This window comes from Fulmarus glacialis, unplaced genomic scaffold, assembly GCF_000690835.1.
Source record: "Fulmarus glacialis isolate BGI_N327 unplaced genomic scaffold, ASM69083v1 scaffold6189, whole genome shotgun sequence".
In the NCBI taxonomy this organism is placed as follows: domain Eukaryota; kingdom Metazoa; phylum Chordata; class Aves; order Procellariiformes; family Procellariidae; genus Fulmarus; species Fulmarus glacialis.
Window position 1 is genome coordinate 21,416 of NW_009233758.1, and position 14,018 is coordinate 35,433.

Below are 14,018 nucleotides of genomic sequence, written 5' to 3' on the forward strand. Positions count from 1 at the left end.
GGGGAGCGCACTGATACAAAATAGATCTGCTGTCACAGTTGTATCCAGAAATCATGGTGATGTCGTTTAAAAAAGAAGAATGGAGGTATCTTCCCCCCCGCCCCACAGACACACATTGCTGACTCCCCCTGCCCCATTTCCCCTCCTTGTCTCAAACAACACCCCCTTGAATTTATGGAGGCGGGTTTGGGCTCAAACCTGCTCATTGCACTGATACAAAATAGATCTGCTGTCACAGTTGTATCCAGAAATCATGGTGATGTCGTTTAAAAAAGAAGAATGGAGGTATCTTCCCCCCCGCCCCACAGACACACATTGCTGACTCCCCCTGCCCCATTTCCCCTCCTTGTCTCAAACAACACCCCCTTGAATTTATGGAGGCGGGTTTGGGCTCAAACCTGCTCATTTGCTCTCTGTCCCATTTCTACCAGATAGGAATTCACTAGCTGATCCTAACGGGCACCCTTGACAGCATATTTAGCAAAAGGGCCTGGCATTTACCGAGAGTGGTGACAGGATGACATCCTTGTCAGGCTTAGCTGAGATACACCAGCAAAGCTGTGCGGACAGTATAGCAACAGGGCTGTTTGTTCCCTGTCAGTCCAGTTTCCATCTTTCCTCAGAATAAATGAATGTAGTGGTGGGTCAGGCTAGCTATATACCATAGTAGTTGTATTTCCTTTTTCGGTTGAATGTACAACAGACAAAAACTTGTGTTTCTGTTTTGCTTTCATGCAGTAAAAAAGGAGTGACTATTGGTATCCTTCTGCAAGTAACTTCCTTCCAGAGAGAAGAATGGTTTTAAGGAGAGAAAAAATAAATTAGCTTCTCCTCATCCTGTTGTAAGTTGAATAGCAGCTGATCAGCTATACGGCCCTTTTGCAACTCAGAATCTCCGTTTTTCTGTCAGCAAAGGTGGAGTCTAGGTATCCTTGTCATTACTGGTTAAGCACAAAGCAATTATTCAGTATGTCAAGTCATTTTTTTTGCTCTTTATCTGATTTCTTATGGGATAGACTTGACACTGATTAAACAGATTGAGAAAATAATGTATGCAACTGCGTAACAAAAGGTGAACTTCTAAAGGAAACCATTTGAGACTATTTTGAATCTTTCTTTCAAAGATGGAACGAAAGAGCGAGCAGCACAGTATCATCCACGCACAGAAGCAGCTTTACAGTATGAACACTATTTGCTGAGTTAATTTTACTCTTGCTGTGCTGTGAGTGGTGCTTAACTGGGGTTGGGGGGAGGGTGTGTCTTCAATTATCTAATGTTTTCCTCAGTTAAAATGTTTATGTAACCAATATAATTATAGCTTTTATGTAATTGGGGGGGGAAAAGGTTTCTATTTCAGTATGTCTGGGTATTTCAGTTAATTTCCAGTCTCTGTCTGTACAAAGTTCTAATTAGGGGTCAAAAAGCTCCTCGGAAGACTTCTAAAATTCCTTGTAGATTCAATTGGCATAAAATTGTCCCTAAATATATTTTAAAATTTTTTATTAAGACTTTCTTGGGTCAGAGATAAGGGAGTTCTGTATACATTATCCTAATTTTGCAATTTGTTCCAGTTCTCTTCAGTGTTCAAAACAGTGCAGTTGAAATCTCCCAAATAAGCAAAATGTACCCTGGCACTTAGTATTTGCTATACTTGATCAAGTATGACAGTTGGACAGCTGTGCATAAGGTACTTCCATGGAATATCATTTGCAGTATACCTGAAGGACAAATTTCCTCTACATTTCAAGTCAGCAATTTTGCAAAGGTGAAGACTATAAAAATTCAGAGGTAGAGCATGTGTTGTGTGATTAATAGTGCTGGCAAACCTGAAAATCATGGGATCTTTGGGACTTATATTGCTTATGGATATCACATGCCAGGCTTTGCAAGTGGGAGGAGGGGAAGGCAGAAGCAGCATGGCAAATTTAATTTAGATCTTATACTGCAAATCCTGCTTATGGACATGATACAGTCTAAACAAGGATGAAGGATCCTGAATATTCCTGAAGATAAGTGAATGTTTGTAAGATGAAAAAGAAATGTGGCTTACTGTGTCAACTGAACGAGCCAAAAAATAGGCTTGTGCTCTTAGAAAGCAAGAGCTTTACAGTAAAGGGAGTTGCAATGGATTAGTAACTAAACAAGAACTAATAATTTCATACTCTTGCCAAACAACACAAGTACCAAAAAAAGCAAGCACTGGGCTGTATAAACAAGACTATCTGTAAGATGATGAAGTAATCTTTCCAGTCGAGTACTGATAAGGCTCCTGCTGGAGCACTGGTTCCAATTTCGGGAACCATGCTGAGGAAGATGTTGACCATTTGGAGGGAAGCCAGTGAGGAGAAGCAGGAATAAGGTCTGGGAAACATGACCTGTGGGGAAAGACTGAAAGAATTGGCATGTTTAGTCTACAGCAGAGAAGACTGAGGGTGAGATGTGATAAGTCTTACAATAAATAAATCGTAATTGCAAAGAGAATAGTAATGAACTAGTTTTCAAGAGGCTTGCAGTTAAATTGGATGGGAATTTAGGCCACGCATCAGGAAAAGCCTCCTGATAAGAATAAAACTGCCCCTGGAATGGGTGGCCTAGGAAGGTGACAGGATTTTCATCAAGGATGGCTTTAAGAAGAGGTTATGAGAGGGTCCCCAAGGAATAGCTTGGATATAGATTGTTCTTCCTGGAGCTGGGGGTAGACTGGAAAACCTCTCAAAGCCTTTTCTGACCCATTTTTTAAATGTATTTTGTCACCTAAGGAAAAGATGAGTTTTCAAAAAATTCTTGACAAATTTCAGCCTGTCACTAGCTAATCTATGAAAATTACTGTGGAAAGAAGAAAATAAACTGTTTATTAGTTCTAAGGTATGTTTTCTGTTCAGATGTCTATAATAATGTGTCCATCATTCTGATGTCTGAACACCTCTACGGCACGAATGCTTTTACTGCACTCTATTTGATTTTATATTTAACTATATCCTAATGTCATCTGAAAGAAGCATGCCAGCACAAATGCTGCTTAAGTGAGTCAGACCTGCATCTGAATGTACATAGTAGGCTATTCTGTATGTGTTTATCAGCTATTACATATACAAGCCAGATGCACTAGCTGATTTTGCTGGCAATATTTGGGTACCTTCAAGAATCTGTCATTCACCTGATGTTAAACAACTAGCATCTAACTTAAACGATCAGCTCTGTCAGAGGAATGAAAGTGACTGTTAAAAGCACAGAAAGGGGATTTAAAAAAACAACATAGGTTATATTTATCTATGTGCATGATGCCCCAAAGGGCAACGGAGAGGACAAACTCAAACGGGAACATTTAGCTTATACTGCAAATCATTGGATGATACCATTAGTCTTGGGGACTTGGGAGGAGCTTACTCCTGATCTTAATTCTCAAAATGAATTAGCACAGAAAAGTGTCTTGGGTTCCTTTATCCTTTTTTTTTTTTTATGGCCTTTTTTTTAAATGTCTTTCTCAGCTGTTTTGCCCTTCTCTCAGTGGCATAAACTTAGAGTTCAAAACTAACAAAGCAGATTAACTGGTAAACAGCCACAGGAGTTTATCTTCCCCACCCTAAAATTAAATTAAGGAAAAATTGAGTATCTCTTCGAAGAAAAAAGTCAAAAAGCAGACGACATGTAATGTCTCTTACACTGTGATTATGTGAGGATGTAATCACTGATGATGGCATGGTATCAGAACATCTATATTTGTGATGTTTCAAGTGTATTGATGGTCAACATCACAAGATTAGTATTCTTTTCTAACCTATGTCCAGTGCTAGACTTTCTGCATTTTATAATATGGAGTTCTGAATCTCAGTTTTAGAGAAGGCCTTGAATCTCTTCCGCTCCATGGCTGAGTACAGCCGCTGCCCTGTGAATCTGTGCTTTCATTTTTATCACTTCTGTACATTAGCCAAAAAACACTGGCTGTTTCAGGCTATACATAATCCAAATAGATGTCTTCCTTCCCCCAAGGAAAATAGCAAAGAACCAGTAACATTCATCATTAAAAAATGGAAAAATCTGCAAAAAGGTACTACAAATGTAGACCTAATGGTCTATATCCAAATGACATTTTTCTGATGGTGTCATCAAATACAAAATACAAACACAAAAGGCATATCATGAAGAATGATAGCAATCTTATCAAAACTGAGTTTGACAAAATTGTCAAATATTTAGCACTGACCTCTATTATTGTGTAAAATATTGTTTCCAGCTGGTCTCTTAGTGGATGCACAGGCCTATAATTAGGGTAGATTTCTTAGGAGATGTACTAACCTGAGGTTGCACAGCCAAACACTAAGGATCCCAAAGCACTGCTTCCCTTTCCCGTATTTCTCTGTGATGGTATGCTGCGCATTGCAACATTGTTCTTTGACTGTGAGCTTGTTTTGGCAACTGGCCACACAGCGGTTTTTCATTCCTGCCCTTCTAGTTTCTTGTGTTTGGACTCAAGGGATTATTAGACTCAAAGCTACGTTTCTTAAGCAGGACGTGTCTTTGTGCTGAACCTGAAAGGCACGAAGATGGTGACTGCTGCCAGGGGGCCCAGTCTTACCATCTTTCCGCCCCTCCCTCCCCCCCATCACTGACACACTTTGAACTTCTTAAGAATGGTAGTCATGTTACTTTGCTGTTTTCCAAAAAGGCATTTTGCAGCTGACAGTTCAATAATGTATTTTTATATTTTTAAATGTTAAGGGCCTCTTTGAAGTCTTGGCTCTCGGTCTGTCCTGAGTTAATTCCTACTTGCAGATTACTTTTGTGATGCGCATGAGTTGCTAAATGAAACTGTGACTTTATTCATTAATTACATCATATGTGACATGAACAGTGAAGTCACTGAGGGGGGGGGAAAAAAAAATCCAAACTCATTATTTCTTTTAAGGTGAAGAAATATGCTGATTATTTTGTAGGTTTGCATTTTTAGAAGTTAATACATTAACTTGAAGCCTGTGAGTCTTGTCCTGCTTTCTACTTAGTTCAGTAGCAAAGTATCGGCTCTGTCTGCTATATTCCTCCCAAAGCTGCCATTCAGAGCCTGAATCCAAATTAATCTTTGTTATATGATGTCAAAACAAAAATAGAGAAACTGACCCAGGAGTCACTAGCAGCAAGTTAATTCTTAAATAGTTTCCATTATAATAGCAGGGGGGAAGAGAAAAGGAATGAAGTAGGAACAAAGTGAAAGATTTTCATGCAATTATATATAAGGAAGAGAAAGAGAAGACAAGGGGACAGAAACAGAGTACATGTAGTCTTTACTGCAAGATTGTCTCCTTAAGTAGATTATTTTAGGGTGTTAAGAGTTGCAAGAGGCCAAAGTCATTTACATGGGGCAATATATCAAACAGTTTTTGTACACATTTGTAATAATATGCCTAAAATATTGCCAATTTAAAACTATTTCTACATGGAATAAGAATCACTGAAAGAATGTATCATTCCCTTCAAAACAGTTACTAAAATATTTTATAGTTGTAGCTAGCAGTTTTGTGTTATGGGTCTCTCAGCATTTTCCTGTATTACACTGAATATTATCAGTAGAAGACAGTTACAGTGGGACTTCTCTTTTTTGGGGGTGGTGGAGGTTTGTAATATGAAAATCTTAATCTTATGTAATCTTAATTAAAAAAAAAGCAAATGAATCCCATTTTGGGGTCTAAACAAAGTGCAGAGCTGTAAGGTAAACAGAATTTTCTACCTGCTCATGTCTCTTATTACAATACTCCAGAACTGGTTCAGAAATTTTTCCAGCCTTGTTGAATATATCCCCTAACTTGGAAAGACTTTCTCAGAGCAGTACCTTATCTCTGTTCACATAAACATGTTAATTTCATTTATAAAATGCAGATGTTTAGCATGTGTGTCGGCAATGAAAGGTTATCTATGACACTGGTTGTTTCAGAAAGGAATTGCTCCCCAGTGCCAGAATTTAGGACACAGTGAAATCAGAGTGTGGAAGTGGTGATACCAGTATTAGTAATAGTTGAAGTAGTCATCTGAGCACAATTTTATTGCATAAAGTGTAGTTGATCTTATTTAATTTTGACTTCAGCATCATAAAACTTGGAACCAAGACTCAGACTTCCCTGCTGCCCATTAAAGGTAATGATGAAACTAGAGGGAGACAAAGCCTACCATTACAGAATGTAAGAGATCATTTCAAACTAGAACTCAACCATTTTTTGCTTCTAAAATAAAGATCGTAGTTCCTGTCTTCCAAAAATAAAGCTGTACCAATGTTCTCTGAAGACCAGCTAGTTTGAACAACTGTTGCATTTAAGGAAGTCAAGGGATGTTACATAGAAGAGCTTCTTGCAGGATGCACTGCCGGAGCGCTGGTGAGTGATCACAACTCCTCAGTATTATGCTGAGGAAGAAGAGGCAGTTTCTGAAGCAGACAAATCTTCATCTGTTAGTGGTTTTCAAAGAAAGTTAAAAGCGGCACTTTGGGTTTTTTGAGCTTAGTAGAAAGCCCATGTACGTCTGGAAGAATTGCTGTCTGCTTTCAGTAAGATGCTCCGCTTAATCAGCAGACTGTTGAATTTTGCATTAAATCCACCTTTCAGGTAGACTGAATGTCATGATTAAATGGTTAATCCTAAAACCACAGAAAAGCTGCAATGTGTTATATTAATTCAGAGGTGGCAAAAATAGAGAACATGATACAAAAGGGTGCATTTGGGAGAATAAATTTTTATAGCTGTTGGTCAGACATACATAACTTGACCAGGAGTTTATACTTTGGAAATCAGGAGTTCCATAACAATGCAATACAATACACTAATGAGTACAAACAAAAAGGGTGCACAGGTGGAGATACAGATTTAATCAAGGAAAGGGAAGATTTACACCAAAATAAAAATATTTTAAAGTTTAATTAGTGAAGCTCTTGGGGATTTAAGGTCAATAGCAAATTAGTAAGGATTTGAGATGAGAACTGTGGTTGCCGATATGCGTGCACCTGTCTGAGTGTCATTTATGGTTTTCTGTTGGATAGTCTATTTTTCCTAATGTAACAATGATATTAAAAATCACTTCCCACAGCTCATCTATATTTACCATTTTGAGCCACAACAGTGTAACATCCTTCATCCTCCCATTCTTTGGATAAAGCTTGTAAGTAAAGAAAACCTAGACCTGATATGCCTCTAACAGCTGAGGCTGAAACTTAGTCCAGGAGTTCTCAGCAGAGCACAGTTGAATTAATGAAATAACTTTTTTACACCTCAAGTACAATATGTAAATTGCTGACCTTGAAACTTCTTAGAAATATCAAACTAAATATGAATTTTTTCAACTCCTTGAACTATTGTCTCTATTTCACAACTGGATAAACCAAAGCAACTCTTACCATTGTCTGCCTTGTAGGGATGGTGAATTGGTACAGCATGGCACATAAGATCCTGAACTACTGTGTTCTCCGTTGCTACACAAGAACAGGAAATAAAGCATAGAATAAAACATTCTATTTTTGTGTTGCTTATGTATTGCTGGAAGTATGGGAATTTGTCCTACCCTTAGTATCTCTTCATTTTCATGTAATTTGCTTTCCTCTGTGGCTAAAAAGAGGATCAAGGCCTAACATTAAAATGAGATCTAACAAATGGAAAAGCGAAAGTTAGCTGGAGGATGAAAGTGTCGTCATGGGCTTTCTGGGGCTCTCAGGCTTGTATGCAAATCCTGAAATTTAAGGGGTGGAAGGGCTGGGGTTTTTTCTTTCCCCTTCTTCACCTCTTTCTGTCCCCTCCCTCTCATTTGCTCAACTGTAAAATGCTACAATGTTTCACAATCACTTTGACAAAAACTTGTACGTGGAACATTTGCATAGTCTTTGTTCATTCCTATGCAAAACATGATTTATTGAAGGTTGTAGCTTGACAAGGTAGCATCTGAATATACGAGCACCACTTTTCCACAAGAAAGGAGGGTTTACTTGTCTTTACCCACTTAAAAGTTGAGTCATTTCCTATAAATACACTGAACATAATGAGGATTTAGGCATGAAACAGTCTGTACTAGCATTTTAAGAACCAATTTTGTATTTTTTTGTACACTTGAAATACATGCCAGGCTAATCTTAGAATGCCTTTTAAAGCTTAGCAAGGTCAAATAAGTGCTTTGTGCAATCACACACGTAAGTTCTATTTAACTTTTCATTAACTTTTCAGTGTGCTAAAAAATATGAATAATTCATTTCCCTGCTGTTTTTATGTAACTGTATGATAAATGAATAGGAGAGGGGGAAAAAAGATGAGAGATTGGTGAAGCTTTGTCATGTATGCCTACCACTGAGAAACCACTACGACTGCCAGCTCAAAGAGCACACCACTGTATAGCTTCATTTTTATTCAGATCCCAGTAAGTTATATAATTAAAAGAATATTAATCTGTACTAAGTACATCTACTCGAACACCCCCTTTTAATTGTAGAACTTTGCAATAATTTAGTATAGACTTTCTGATTAATATATGCCATTGCAGTTCATTAAAAGTATGTAATATGCATACATAGACTGTGAGAAGTTTTAAGGAATGGATGAAGATTTGCTGGTATCTTTTTGCTGTGCTATGAAAGATGGTTGCTTTTCCTTTATGGGTTTACTCTTGTCTTGTATAATAAAACAACCCTTTTTCAAATATTGTAACTTCATACCTAGGTTTGCTTTCTTTGGTCTTGCATAACTGAACATACACTTAAGACTGTCCTCTACACTTATATGCAGATTATAAGATGATCATAGGATCTGGGCAGATACTACTTTGCACTGTATGAGTTGATTCGCTGCCTCATCTAAACCTTTAATGTTTGCCTTAGTGCACCAATTCCTGGATTTTCCTTATTGAAGCTCTCGTAACGTTGAATCAAATGTGTATTTTCAATTTTGCCAATTGTTGGAGACTAAATGCAGAAACAACTAATGAACATTGGTTTACCCAAGGAATAAATGCGAGACAGTAGGAAACTTAAAGAGGAAACAGTGGTAACTTAATTTACAAGACCTAGCCCTGCCTGCCTCCTTCCGCTGTTAACAGAACAGTCCATCTTTGGTACCTCCGTTCTGTGCAAATACCTCATTCCTTTCTTCATCAACAGAGAAAGTAAGGAAACAATTTGGAGTAACCAGAGGTATTGGCGAGAAAGTCTTAATGCTCATCCCAACCTGTTCATTCCTGGAAAAAACAAGTCATTGAATTGCAAACAGGAGGATTTCTGAAAGACTCGGGGACTTTTTAGTTTCACTAGTCATCCCAGAACTGTTTCAGCAAGCCATCATGGAAGGACTGGCAGACCACCCACCATGACCTTTTCAAATGTTATTCTAGCTTTTGTTTTCCGCCATACCCCAGTTCATTCCTGCCGCTGAGATCCATCTAGACATAATTAGGACAGCTAGCTGTGTACAGTAACCTTTTTGGTTGCCACGCTCAGAAAATATGGTACATTAGATTTTTTTTTCTTCTGCTATTCAATCATAAAATTGTTTATTTTGAAGAGGTATATAAATTGTAATGTAATATATAACAGTAATATTTGCCTCATTTAGGTAGTGTTTGTGAGTATAGAATATGCATCAGCCCAGAAGCAATAGCAGACTAATAGCAAAATATCATGTGCGTAGGCGTTGCAGAGAAACCCAAAACATGCAAATTCCATCTTAAAAGAATAATACTTATCCCAATGACTTGTTTGTGTTAGGATATCACATACATATAAGAAAAAGTTTAAACCATCTCTAAAAGGTAATAAAATCTTAAAACTTCAGGGGCTAGGTGGGATATTTTTGTGCGACATATCACTATTCTGTGTCAAACACTATCCCCAAGGTAGTTTTGATGCAATTATCACCAGAAAATACTAGAGATAAGGTAGTGTTTCCAGGATCAGTAACTCTAAAGAAACTCAGGTCACTCCAGAAAAGCGTTTTAAAATAAAATTCATCCCTATGTTGATCCATGATTAATTAAAAGTTGTGTAGAAAGTTAGATTGAGAGATACTGTGGTTTAGACGCTCTTTGTCAGTAAATTGTTGTTGCCGATAAAGATCAGGTTTAAAACTTTAAATGACAATTTTCATAGCGATAGGAATAAGAAGTTTCAACAAATCTGTTCGATCAGGGTGGTGGAGGAGAGGCTAATTTCATGCATCTGTATGGGATACAGAAGAGTTGAGGCTGGAAGGCACCTCCAGCTTCCCTGCTCAAAGCATGTTCAACTATAGCAGGTTTCCCAGGACTCTGTCCAGTTGGGTTTTGAATATCTCCAAGGATGGAGAGTCTACAACCTTTCTGGGCAATCTCTGCCGCTGTTTGACCACCCTCGCAGTAAAAAAAGGTGGGGTTTTGGTTTTGGGTTTTTTTTTTATGTTCAGATGGAATTTCCTGGAATTCAGTTTGTGCCCATTGCCTCTTGTCCTGTCACTGGGCACCGCTGAGAAGAGCCTGGCTCCATCTTCTTTATTCCCTGTCATTGGGAACTTAGCCACATGAGTAAAATCGCCGAGCCTTCTCTTCTCCAGGCTGAACCGTCCCAGCGCTCTCAGCCTCTCCTCTTACAACAGATGCTCCACTCCCCTAAACCTCTCCCTGGCCCTTTACTGAACTCGTTCCAGTAAGTCCATGCCTCTCTTGTACTGGGAGCCCACCAGCACTGGACCCTGCACTCTAGTCTCACCACTGCTGAGCCGGGGTGATAGATCGCCTCCTTCGGCCTGCTGGCAATGCTCTGCCTAAGGCAGCCCAGGAGGCTGTTTGTCTTTTTTGCCATTAATATGGAACCTTTTTAGATTTTCTTCCTCTCTTCTCTGGGGCAATCAGTTGACACTATAAATTTATGCTGATGCAAATAAAATCAGAATTTATTGTCCAAGAAAACACTACAGTAGTTTTAAACTGGGAGTAATTTTTTACCTAAAAGTTCCAGATCAATATAAATCAGTATGTTGCTAAATGCTACAAGAAAATGAAAAGCTGCATGAAAAATAAGAAAAAAGGCTTGTACATTTTCCATTCATAATGTATTCCATGTCCACATTTTTTCCTTCCTGCTGTTTGCACTCATCACTAGAATACCTGTCCAAGATCATTAGACAGATATATGGATTTAATTATAAAACAATATAAAAGATTAATCCTATTGAAGTACCTAATTTAGGTGTGTAGTCACCTTAAATTCGTCTCCAGATAATGGAAATATGCAAATGCTGATACTGAAGAGGTCTTAGGAGACCTGGAATGCCATCTGGATGTACTTACTTTTCTTTTCATTGTTTTATATATGTGTATGTATATATGTACGTATGTATGTATGTATGTGAGTACACACACACTGAAGTCTAAGAAGAATGCTCCGAACTTCAGCATCGTGGTTCAGTATAACGAATATAAGCCTATGTAATCATGATGATATATTAAATGTACAGGTAAGATCCTGGTAAGAACCCACTCTTTTAAGAATTAAAGCCTGCAGGTGAGATCACACGCAAATGTTAGGGCTGTACACGCTAAGAATATGAACTGTCTCGCTGCCATTTCCGTGTGCAGTTAACCACATAAACTACTGAGACAGCACATCGTATCAGTCATGCTGGTAATTGCGGGATTAATTTGCAAGTAGGCTTGGAGGTACCCAAGTCTGTCCGTGTCTGACAGGAATGCTTATGTTCATCTCACCTCAGAGCTCATTTGTAGTAACTGCTAAGAGATTCAAAGTGACTATAAAGTGCTTGGGAGAAATAAGTACTATATTCATTAGTAGAAGTTTTGGCCAGAAGCTGAAAAAGTAAAAAAGCAGACTTCAATGTTGATAAATTGCAGAGCAGTCTAACAGCATTGTTAACTTCCTTTTGCGGTGACATGGGTCTCCTGAGTGGGTCCAAGGGCTTCCTGATTGTTTTTCCTGGCATCTATGATTTAAAGCAATCACTTGCTTAAAATGCATGTTGGCAGATTTGCCTTGCCCTTGTGCTGTTTTTTTATTGAGATTTTAAGCATGAAAGGTAAGTGGACTTCCCAACAAAATAGCATGAATGTAATTTACAACCTCCAATCCAAAGAAGATATTTTAAAAAGTTATTATTCTCAAATCAAATGAATTATTCTTACCCAAACAGTAGCAAGCTAAATCTGGTATTTATACAATGACCACTGGGACCATGTCTACATGCCGTTTGCCTTGCTAAATCCACTTTTATTCGCAACATGAATTCTGTGTTATTGATAAATATTTTCTTTTAGGAATTTTGTGTAGTATTTTTTCTGGAAATTTCTACTGAAACCATTGATGACAACTAGTATTTAAATTAACTATTCTGTTTCCCCTTGGGAAACTGCTGTAGAAAGCAAGGATTGACTTTTAAATTTATAGGAATGTCGAGACAAGTTTGCCAATACTCAGCTTGTTTTCCAGTACTGACCTTTAGACGCTGCTTTGTTTTCACTGCTTTTTTGGATTTTACTCTTACATCTGAAATGACCCACATCCCGTGTCCAAGGATTTAATTATCTTCTACATTCAAAATCTTTGTTACTAGCACTAAGGATTATGCAAACCGTTGCCTATTTCACTCTATCAATATTTTTTCTTGGAAAGCAAAGTCAAACAAATAGTTGAAAAATCAAAAGAAAAGAACCATATTTGAGGATATTATTTGTGATTATGACTACTGTCCTCAAAACAGAGCTAAAAGTTGTCTTTTTTCTGAACTGTAAAAGAACTGTGCTGTGATTTAACATTCAATAGTTCACTGTCTTTTGTTTCTCATATCTACAGTGTTTTCAGGGTTTTTAATTCAATACTGCGTCCACTTGAGCATTTTCCCTCATGTACTTTCTTGTGAATAAATAGATTCAACAAAGTATGTAAGTGATTCTTGATATGATGCTATTCTTACCAAAAATTTTAATTTTGCCAACTGATTTCTCACAGTAATCTGTGGAATGGGTGTTATATAGGTTTTGGGATTTTTTTAAAGCAGGCTTGCTGCATAACTTAAGAGGATTATCTGAATGTGTTTCAAAAAGGTCTGAATATTGCAAAAAGCTCTTTCTCACAATTTACTCCATGCATATAAAAGAACTTTGTGACTGCTAATGAGTTTGGGGTAAAAAAAGTTATTCTGCCCCCATTTATACACATGTATTCAGTACATTATGACAAACCAAGTCAGACTATGCATCTGGCAAACTAACTAGTGGTCCTTTCAGAAAATATACAATCGTAGTATTATGGTCTCTCCATTCGCCATAGTCTTCTGACTCTTTTTTGTTGCGGTGGTTTTTGTATCCTTTTTTGCAGGCTTCTTGTTGTTTGATAGGGTTTTTTGGTTTGTGGGTTTGTTTTTTTTTTTTTAATAAAGGTATTGTGGACACCTCCATCAAGGTCTAAATGCTGCAGAAAACGGCCTTCTAGGTTGTTTCTGACTAAGTGCTTTTGGGTGCAAGACCATCAACTTTATGTCAGTTTTAACAAATTACTTACAGTGTGAGAATTCTTTTTGCCAGGGAAGCACCAGATTTATTTTACAGAGAAATCAGTTGGTAACTTTTAGTCAATCTTATTTCTAGCCAGGGTCACTAGTGCCAACAGGGTCAGCAAATAGAAACTTTGTTCAGGCCCTGTGTCTAGCCTATACAATTGCTTCTAACATCAGATGGATGTTGAAGTCCCTCTACTTTTTGCATAGCTGAAGTTAGGCCGTATCAAGGTCATTTTATGTAAGTGCAAATGTAACATGCACGTTGCACTTGACTATTTTTGCTTTGATGCTGAATTAGAACTGTGAAATGATGGTTGCAGAATATCCCAATATATCTAATAATCCTTTGATCAACCTTTTTTTTTTTCTTTTTTAATAAAACAGAGGGCAGATTTTTGTTATCTTCTCCTAGTCTTCTCCTGTAGTGCATATGATGTTCAAATGTTAAATGCAAAAAGCAACTTCCTTATGCTGACTGCTATAGAACTTCATGGCAATGTCACAGAATGTGTTACTGTC